We start from the raw sequence: 10,308 nt of genomic DNA, 5'->3' as shown, positions 1-10,308 counted from the left end.
GCTTCGGCGGCGGCGGCGGTGGGCTGCTGACGTGGCGGCCTGTGAGTGGGCGAGAGCGGCGGCGGGTTTGCGTCCGGCGTGGAGTGGACGCGTCCGGCCGCGGAGAGGAAATTTTTAGGGTTTCGTCTACGATTCGTTTTTCGGGAGGGTCGCATATAAATAGGTAGAGGGAGCTAGGAGAGTCCAAATGAGCCCACACGATCGTGATCGAACGACCTATAGCATGGAAGAGAGTTTGGTGGGTTTTGGGCTGTTTAGAGAGGGGGTTTTGCTGCAACACACAAATGAACTTTGCGGATGCCCGGTTAACCGTTGGAGTACCAAACGACCTCCAAATGGAACGAAACTTGACCGGTGGTCTACCGGTGGTATACTAAGGCCACTTGACAAGCCTCGGTCCATTCCGAGAATGTTTGACACCTGCTCACGAAAGGAAACAAGAGGGGTGCGCCGGAGGAGATGGGAGCGCCGGATTGCAAAACGGACAACGGGGAAAAATGCTCCGATGCATGAGACGAACACGTATGCAAATGCAATGCACATGACGACATGATATGAAATGCATGACAAGAACAAAATGCAAAACAAAAGACAAAACCCGACCACGGAGGGAATATCATAACACATAGCCGAAAATGGCAAGAGTCAGAGTTACAAATATGGAAAGTTACATGCGGGGTGTTACAAAGGGTCCCTTTTTCTGCACTTCACCTACCGTACACATATGGTGTTTTACAGGGAAGGCCCTCAGGATGCCATGCCGAACCCGCAGTGACTCGCCACCAAGGGGCACTGAAGCCGGGTAGGCTTAAAAGGAAGGCGGTCAGGACTGAGACGCCGTCGCAGAGGTATCAAAGAGAACCCCGCTCCATGGTGGTCGTCTTTTTAAAATATAATAACACCCATATTTCCTGGTAGGAAAAACGCTCGCCGGACTATATCCTGAGAGGTTGCCGGTCACGCCTCCACCAGTCGAGCTCCAGAGCCGGACATAGAGGCGGACGCTAACATGGGGTCAATGCCGGATGCTCCTCCTACAGAGGATGCGGATAGGCTATCCACTACAAATTCTGAAGTGGAGAGCGCCATGAACCACCAGCATCGCCGGGCCGTACTCCGTGACGCTTGTTTCTCCCAAGAGGCGTTCCATGCCTTCAACTCAGGAGACGGGTACATCCAAGCTACTCAAAATGGTCTTGCAAGAGCCACGGAACAGTATGTGAAAGATATACGGGTGAGGAAATCTAATAATTATGTATATCAGTAGCCCCTGAGACTTGAAGCAGTTAGCACAACTGATTTAAGGATCATTGTTTGCATAGGTTCTTACGGAGAAGAATACCTAGTTGTCTCTAGAGCTGGAGGAGTGCAAAGCCCAGCTTCAGGCCGCAGTTGTCGCGGTGAAGGAGTCCGAGAAAGCCCCATCTGGTAACACTTGTTTTCATTGCAAAGAATGTCATGTACCAGGTAGTATGCGGCATGCGTGCAAATCTAGCAATAGATTGTGCAGATGGTCCCGAAGTGAATCCGGATGAGCAACATGCTCTACGACAGCTGAAGGCTGGCGAGCGCGTGCTTACACAAGTTAGGCGGGAGAAAAACGATCTCCAAGACTCCAATATCCAGCTGGGCGTGGAACTGAAAGATGTTCGAGCCCAGCTTGCTGACTCCGTGAAGGAGAATAAGCGGCTTTGACGCGGCATTTTTAGTAAGTGCTTGAACGAACTTTTAGAGAGTTCGGCGAAGAAGCCGGCTAACAGAGTTATGTCTGTAGGTATGCTGACGGGTCGTCCCGCGGAGGAGATGCCCGGGTCTGCGGGTGATCTTCTGCCAGAGCTCGCCCAACTGCACGAACAAGTTCGGCAGGTGATGTAGGGTATTGCCCAAGCCTTGTGGCCGTCCGCCTCCCGGTCAGGAGGCATGGGGGAGCTTATAGAGAAGCTCAAGGGGGCGTGGCAGCGCTTCCGATTATGGAAGATATCGGCCTGCCGACAAGGTGCGAGGGAAGCCTGGGCCATGGTGAAGACGCGATATACCAAGGCTGACCCGAACCACATGGCCGAGGTCGGACCTGTGGGGCCTGATGGGAAAGAGATCCCCGTCAGTTTGGTGTATGACCAAGTAGAATTAGCCGCAAAGTATTCCCAATAGGATTGTAGGCTAGACAGCCTATTGGATGGTATAGAAGAAGAATTTAGTTAGTCTAAGTGACTGTGTACTTCAAGTGGCATGTATTGTCCCTAGCCGGATTGTAAATCATTTGTCATGGCGAACCTTTTCGCTTCGACCTCTGGACCCGACATTCCAGAGTGTGTCCGAATACCCGCTCAGTAATGTAGAAACCAGGGTATGCGTGGAAACCAGGCGTAGGGGTCATAAGTGCTTGAACAGACATGTACCCAACTAGCTATGTTACATTACATGGATAGTAAGAAACATCTTCCAGGGAGAATAGTTCCATTAAGGGTTCCTTTCCCTGGGTACGCATGCCCTAATGTGCATGTCGGAGCTGTGAAATGAGACGCAGGATATAAACATCTGGGGGCATGTATTTACAATAAGTAAAGGTCATCTTTTGTTCACCGACCGAGTATTCCCTTAAGAACGCTAGCTTTCGGCTTCACCCAGTCTAAGGTACACATCCGGCTGACCCGGCAGTAACAATCGCAGAGGTGCTCCCCTTATGCCCTAGCCGAATTAACGGGAACGTAGGGCATAAACAGAAGAGCCAGGCAACCCAGCTTGGCCAAAACTTAAGTCATATCGATGCATATAATGGCGAAAAAAGGTCCATGCGGAAGAATAACACATGTGTGGGGCATAGAGCCCGGAAGATAGTTATATTAAGCTTCTGTATAAGAAGCCCCCAGGTATCATGAGCGCAGCCAGCGCGTCAAGATTGTGTAGTCAAGACACATTTTAGCCTTTTAAGGCCTTGAATTAAAAAGGGGAAGAAAGGAAGAAAGAAAAGACAGATAACGCATGTACCAAAAAAATTGACAGAGGTAAGGAGACGAACGCCGAGTCTGGCGCTAGGCGTAGAACATTCGGAGCCTGGCTGCGTTCCATGGGTTTGGCTCGAGTCGATTGTCCGATGCATCCCGCAGACGGTACGCTCCACCGGTGAGAACTTGGTCAATAACGAAGGGACCTTCCCATTTGGGCTTGAGCTTGTTCTTTTTCTTCTCCGGTAGGCGTAGAACGAGTTCGCCAACATTATAAGTTTTGGCCCGTACTTCTCTACTTTGATATCTTCGAGCCTGTTGCTGATAGAATGCGGAACGGGCTTTTCCCACGTCATGCTCCTCCTCCAGGGCGTCCAAACTGTCCTGCCGATCAAGCTCGGCTTCTTTCTCTTCATACATGCACACTCGAGGTGAGTCATGAATTATGTCGCAGGGCAGTACCGCCTCTGCGCCGTACACCATAAAAAATGGTGTGTATCCAGTAGTGCGATTCGGCGTGGTCCGCAGCCCCCATAGTACGTAGTCGAGCTCCTCTACCCAGTGCGTATTGGATTCCTTCAAGGATCGCACCAATCTGGGTTTAATGCCGCTCATGATAAGACTATTTGCTCGTTCGACTTGACCGTTAGTTTGCGGGTGATAGACAGAAGCATAATCGAGCTTGATGTGCCCATGTTGCTGCACCAAAGTTTTACCTCGTCGGCTGTAAAGTTCGAGCCGTTATCGGTGATGATGCTGTGGGGGACGCCATAACGGTGTACGACCCCGGATATAAAGTCTATCACTGGTCCGGATTCGCCTGTTTTAACTGGTTTGGCTTCTATCCATTTGGTGAATTTATCCACCATGACCAATAAGTATGTTTTCTTACGGCTTCCCCCTTTGAGGGGTCCGACCATATCAAGCCCCCAGACCACAAAGGGCCAAGTAATGGGGATTGTTTGGAGAGCGGTAGGCAGCATATGGCTTTGGTTTGCAAAAAGCTGGCAACCAACGCAACGTTGAATGAGGTCATGTGCGTCTGCTCGGGCTGTCGGCCAGTAGAAGCCTGTACGGAAGGCTTTGCTTACAAGGACCCAAGCTGCGGCGTCGTGGCCGCCAAGTCCAGCATGAATTTCTTTCAAAAGTTGCCGCCCTTCTTCTTCGGAGATGCACCTTTGAAGTACTCTGGTAGCGCTTTTCTTATAAAGCTCTCCGTCGTGGACCTTATAGGCTTTAGACCGCCGCACAATGCAGCGTGCCTCATTTGGGTCTTCGGGTAGTTCCTGCCTAGTTAGGTAGGCCAGGAATGGTTCTGTCCACGGGGCGATGACTGCCATTATTACACGTGCGGAAGGTGTTATTTTGGTGGCAGAGCCTCCAATTATGTCAGAGTGTTCGGTATCTGTCGTTGTGGCCGGGTCTGGACAATTATTACCGGTCTCCCCTTCCCATACCACGGATGGCTTAAACAACCTTTCCAGGAAGATATTAGGTGGGACGGGGTCGCGCTTAGTGCCGATGCTGGCGAGGACATCCGCTGCCTGATTGTTTTCCCGAGCCACATGGTGGAATTCCAGCCCCTCGAATCGAGCTGACATTTTGAGGACGGCATTGCGATAAGCCGCCATTTTTGGATCCTTGGCGTCGAAGTCTCCATTTATTTGAGATATTGCGAGGTTCGAGTCCCCACGCACCTCCAGGCGTTCAATGTCCATGGAGACTGCCATCCGGAGACCATGTAACAGGGCCTCCTATTCTGCCGCGTTGTTGGAGTCTGTGTATAGTATCTGGAGTACGTATTGGACTGTATCTCCGGTGGGGGACGTCAGGATGACGCCGGCCCCCAGACCAGCCAGCATTTTAGAGCCGTCAAAGTGCATAATCCAGTTGGAGTACGCGCCGTACTCTTTAGGGAGTTCGGCTTCTGTCCATTCGGCGACGAAATCAGCCAGGACTTGTGACTTAATGGCACACTATGGTTTGTATATTATGTCGAACGGGAGGAGCCCAATAGCCCATTTAGCAATACGGCCCGTGGCCTCGCGGTTGTTTATTATGTCGTTGAGTGGCACTTCAGAGGCCACCGTAATTGAACACTCTTGAAAGTAGTGTCGTAGTTTCCGGGATACCATGAAGACCGCATATGCTATCTTTTGATAATGTGGGTACCGTGATTTGCATGGATTGAGGACAGTGGATACATGGTATACCGGCTTTTGAAGCGGGAACTTATGTCCGTCCATCTCTCGTTCGACGACGAGTACTGCACTGACCACTTGGTGTGTTGCCGCTATATATAGCAACATTGGTTCGCCGACGTTAGGTGCGGCCAAGATTGGGTTCGTGGCCAAAACGGCTTTTATTTCTTCTAATCCGGCCGTGGCCGGATCCGTCCACTCGAAGTGTTCGGTGCGTCGCAGGAGGCGATAAAAGGGGTAGTGCCTTTTCTCCTAACCGGGAGATAAAGCGGCTTAAAGCAGCCACGCATCCAGTTAGTTTCTGGATTTGCTTGAGGTCTGTTGGGATAGCCAACTGTGTCAGAGCTCGGATTTTAGCCGGGTTTGCTTCGATTCCTCTATTAGAGACGATGAAGCCTAAGAGCTTCCCGGCGGGCACGCCGAAGACGCATTTTTCCGGATTGAGCTTGATGTTGTATGTTTGGAGATTATCGAACGTGAGCCTCAAGTCGTCTATTAAGGATTCGACGTGTCTGGTTTTAATGACCACATCGTCTACATATGCCTCCACTATTTTGCCAATCTGTGTCTCCAAGCATGTCCGAATCATGCATTGATAGGTTGCACCGACGTTTTTGAGCCCGAAAGGCATGGTGTTAAAACAGAAGGGGCCGTATGGAGTGATAAATGCCGTTGTGGCTTGATCGGACTCCGCCATCTTAATTTGGTGGTATCCGGAGTATGCGTCGAGGAAGCACAATGAGTCGTGTCCTGCGGTAGCGTCGATAATTTGATCGATGCGAGGGAGGGGGGAGGGATCCTTTGGGAAAGCCTTATTAAGGTCCTTGAAGTCGACGCATAGGCGCCAGGATTTGTCCTTCTTTGGTACCATCACCAGGTTTGCTAGCCAGTCCGGATGTTTTATTTCTTGAATGAATCCGACCTCCGGTAACTTGGCTAGCTCATCTCCCATGGCTTGTCGCTTAGGCTCACAGAAGCGCCGAAGAGTTTGCTTGACCGGCTTGAATCCTTTTAGGATGTTCAGGCTATGCTCGGCCAGCCTGCGTGGGATTCCTGGCATGTCTGAAGGATGCCAGGCGAAGATGTCCCGATTCTCGCGCAAGAAGTCCCGTAGTGCGGCGTCTACTGTGGGGTTTAACTGTGCCCCGATGGATGCTGTTTTTGTAGGGTCCGTTGGATGGACTTGGAATTTGACTATTTCATCCGCTGGTTTGAAAGAGGTGGACTTGGATCTTTTATCAAGTATCACGTCGTCCCTGTCCACTGTGGAGCGCAGCGCAGTTAATTCCTCGGCCGCGAGGGCTTCAGATAACGCCTCGAGGGCCAGTGTGGCTGTTTTATTTTTGGCGCGGAGTGCTATGTCCGGATCACTAGCTAGAGTGATGATTCCATTGGGTCTAGGCGTTTTGAGCTTCATGTACCCGTAATGGGGTATAGCTTGGAAGATCGTGAATGCCTCCCGCCCTAGAAGGGCGTGGTATCCGCTATTGAACGGAGCCACTTGGAATGTGATTTGTTCGGACCTATAATTCTCCGGCGTGCCGAATACCACATCTAGTGTGATTTTGCCAGCACATCGATCCTCCCGACTAGGGATGATTCCTCTAAAGGTCATGCTTCTTTGCTCAATGCGGCTTCTGTCTATTTCCATTTTTTGAAGGGTCTCCTCATAGATGAGGTTTAGTCCGCTGCCGCCGTCCATGAGCACTTTAGTAAGCCGAAAGCCATCCACAATTGGACTAAGGACCAAGGCGGCTGGTGCTCGGGCTGTTCAGAATTTTGGTTTGACACTGGCATTGAAGGTCATAGCCCTGTCGCTCCATGGATTTATTGCTGCTACGTGACAGACTTCGGCAAGGCTGCGGAGTGCTCGCTTACGCCTATTATTTGAGGCGAAGGTCTCGAAGACTGTCAATACTATATTGTTGTTCTCCACGGGATGGTGCTCTGCGGTATTGTTGATGAGGATATCCTCACCGCTCTTGGCCACCTGCCGAAGTACCCAAGATGCTCTAAGGCTGTGTGTTGGTATGGTATCCATTGTACTGTGAATTTTGCATGGCCCGTTATGCCATCCCTCCAGTACGGTTCCACGCCCTTTAGTGGGCTTTTGTTTCTTTGTAATTGTATTAGGTGATTTATGAGAGTACACCCTTTTAATTCGGACGGGGGTTTTAGTGAGAGCCGGACCTAGAATTTTGTTTGGGTTTTCCAGGCGGTTTCCATCGCACAGTACTTCTGTACTATGGCCGCCAAGTCAGCGAAGTGTGCTATTTCACGGCGACTTATGGCGTTGAGGATTCCCTTGTCCGTGCAATTTTTGCAAAAGAATGAAATTGCGTCTTCCTCGCAACAGTCCCTGACCTTTCTCATTACAAGGAGGAATCTAGCCCAATAGTGATGTACTGTTTCTTGGGGCTCTTGTCTAATGTGGGAAAGATCACTTATATCTGGGTGGGTGGGTAGATTTAGGCCCAAACCCTGACGCGATCTGAGACCCGGGAGCAACGGAGTTTCCGATTTTGAAAGTTCGGGCTCAGGTTTGTTGCCCAATAGGTCTGGCCCGCTGTCTGATTCTAGGTTCAGAGCTTGGGCCATGTCCTCCCGTAGACGGGTATCCGGCTTAGAGAGCTCGGGAATCCGGACATAGCTTGTCCTCAAGATAGAGGAAGAATCGCTGCATTGCTCCTCCACCACCGCTATCTGATGGGTGATCGGCGGAGAGTTAATCTCCCTTTGGTCGGGTGTAAGCCCGATCCAATCATAGTCTGTACCGACTCCCAAGGAGGCGATGCGATCCAAGAGCTCATTCAAAGAATAGAGCTCCATTGGATCCATCTGCTCGGCGAATTCTGAGCCGACGTGGAGACTGTTTTTGATGACCCGAGAAGTCATCGTCGGCGCAGCGGCCGAACGGGCGGTCATGACGAAGCCGCCTAGTCGGAGAGTTTGGCCTACAGCCAGGGCTCCCCCAGTGGTGATGTTGTCCTTGACAACGAGACGAGCCATCCCTCCTTATGATGACGGCACAGTGGAACTCTCAATGAAAGCACCAATGTCGGTGTCAAAATCGGCGGATCTCGGGTAGGGGGTCCCGAACTGTGCGTCTAAGGCGGATGGTAACAGGAGGCGGGGGACACGATGTTTACCCAGGTTCGGGCCCTCTCGATGGAGGTAATACCCTACTTCCTGCTTGATTGATCTTGATGATATGAGTATTACAAGAGTTGATCTACCACGAGATCGTAGAGGCTAAACCCTAGAATCTAGCCTATGGTATGATTGTTGTTGTCCTACGGACTAAACCCTCCGGTTTATATAGACACCGGAGGGGGCTAGGGTTACACAGAGTCGGTTACAAGGGAGGAGATCTACATATCCATATTGGCAAGCTTGCCTTCCACGCCAAGGAGAGTCCCATCCGGACACGGGACGAAGTCTTCAATCTTGTATCTTCATAGTCCAACAGTCCGGCTAAAGTATATAGTCCGGCCGTCCGAGGTCCCCCTAATCCAGGACTCCCTCAGTGGCCACGACGACGGGGGGAGGCATGTGGCAGCCGTTCGGCCGCCGCGTCCGTGATCCCATTTGGCTGTTGCATCCTCAGAGTTCGTGGTGTGGGCAGAGAGGCCTGGAGGCGTCTCGTTCCAGCTCCCGCGCTTCTTTGCGGGTGCGCTACCGGCCGGGGGACCTGGTGGCCTCTGGCTGCAGGCCCATCGTTGCTGTAGCAGGGCCTCATGGATGGAGGTCGAGGTCACCCCCGCCGGCAACGTGTTCCTGAACTGCGGGTGGCAGCTGTTCGCCCAGCCAGGCGGCTTGCAGGGGAGGTGTACCCTCCACTTCAGGTATGACGGCGCTATGACCCTCTATGTCAGGGTCTTCGGGGAAGATGGCATGCGCTTGGGGTGCTGCCTGGAGAGCGACAACGACGACGACGACGTCCACCCCTCCGACGACGACGGTCAGAGGGGCGGTAGCATCTCTGGCGGTGAGCTTGCTCTCGGCGACGGTCGCGAGGCCTCTAGTGGTGGAGTCTCCTCCTCTGGGGAGATCACGAGCGACGGTGACTACGATGACCCACCACGCCACCGAGCTCATACTGGGGAGGGCGATGAGCTACCTCGCCGACACACCTAGTGAAGTTGGAGGAGGACTCTCACTGAGCTCGGGCGCTACTGGAGTCGGTTCTCAGGAGCCGCTGTAGACGCGCGGCTGCTTTTGCTCCTTTCTTTGTCCTGCATCAGAAAAGTAGAAAGCCCTGTCATGGTGTGTAAAAGATCATGGCACTTGCGCCATTATATTACCGTTTTTATATTGCGTCCGGATATCCGTGTTGCTACTGATTATGATTGGTTTGACTTCGCTTAGTGTGCTTGTGGTAGACTCCTGTGCCGTGAGAGCGAGCTTCTCTGGAGCTTGGACTTCATGCACGCCCCTAGTTCCGGAGAGGTCCGCCAGGAGTTTCCTTCTTGAGGATTCGAAAGTCCTTAGGCCTCGGGAGTCACCCTATGGTTGCAGGGTTAATGGTCCTCCGGAGATGCCATACCTCACACGAGCCCCTGAGCGTAGGCCGGTCGCCGCTGGTACGCCGCGTTATGATGCCCGGAGGCATGGCCTCAGGAAGGCTTGTGTGCCCGTTGGCTCATTTAAGAGCACCGTGCTAGGATTAAAATGCCATAGTCTAGGACACCAAGGCTTTGGCGAGATGTATTTGCGGGCGGGCCCAAGCGCACACACCATGCCTAGCCCCCACGCGCGTGACGCGCGAGGAAGAGCAACGGGCAACTGTCACTCTCCCTAAGGAAAGACCTGAAAGAGTGAATGTTGCGAGGAGAAAAATTTCCCAAACATTTCAAATAAAGACGCGAGAACTTCAAATTTCATTCCAATAAGTTGCAAATCAGCTACAAAAAGCAAGCAAAAGAATAGCCGCGTTCGGTACCTACGCTAGTCTTGTGGTCTTCCTGCTAACGCGGAGCATGGGGCTTCCACTAGGATGTGGGTGGGAGACCCCGTGAGGCCTAGGGGCGGTGCTCAGGAGACAGCGGGCATGTACAGACCCACTCATTATTACGTCAGAGTGTCACGGGCGGAGACTTGAGAGGCGCATGGCCTTGGTGAGTGATAGAACTTCTGGAGGTGTTGGATGTTCCAGGCATTCT

This window comes from Triticum aestivum, chromosome 6D (assembly GCF_018294505.1).
Source record: "Triticum aestivum cultivar Chinese Spring chromosome 6D, IWGSC CS RefSeq v2.1, whole genome shotgun sequence".
Lineage (NCBI taxonomy): Eukaryota > Viridiplantae > Streptophyta > Magnoliopsida > Poales > Poaceae > Triticum > Triticum aestivum.
This window is presented reverse-complemented; position numbering follows the sequence as displayed.